The sequence below is a fragment of the Gavialis gangeticus genome, unplaced genomic scaffold (genome assembly GCF_001723915.1).
Source record: "Gavialis gangeticus isolate Ggan-Ray unplaced genomic scaffold, GavGan_comp1, whole genome shotgun sequence".
Classification (NCBI taxonomy): domain Eukaryota; kingdom Metazoa; phylum Chordata; order Crocodylia; family Gavialidae; genus Gavialis; species Gavialis gangeticus.
Window position 1 is genome coordinate 23,511,676 of NW_017729028.1, and position 422 is coordinate 23,512,097.

Below are 422 nucleotides of genomic sequence, written 5' to 3' on the forward strand. Positions count from 1 at the left end.
AAAGGAATACAAATACACACAAAAAATAAGGAAAAAGGGGAAAAAAGATAGCTAATACATGAATTGATCATTAATACTACAAGAAAATCATAGAATCATAGAAGTAGGGTTGGAAGGGACCTTGTAGATCTTCAAGTCCGACCCCCTGCCTGGGCAGGAGAAAAAACTGCGTTCAAATGACTCCAGCCAGGTAGGCATGAAGCCTTCTCTTAAGGACCCCCAGGATAGGAGCCAGCACCACTTCCCTTGGAAGATGGTTCCAGATCCTAGCCGCCCTAACTGTGAAGTAGTTCTTACGGATGTCTAATCTAAACCTCCTCTCCAACAACTTGTGGCCGTTATTCCTTGTTACGCCAGGGGGCGCTAGGGGAAACAAGGTCTCTCCCAAACCCTTCTGGTCCCCCTTAGTGAGTTTATAGACG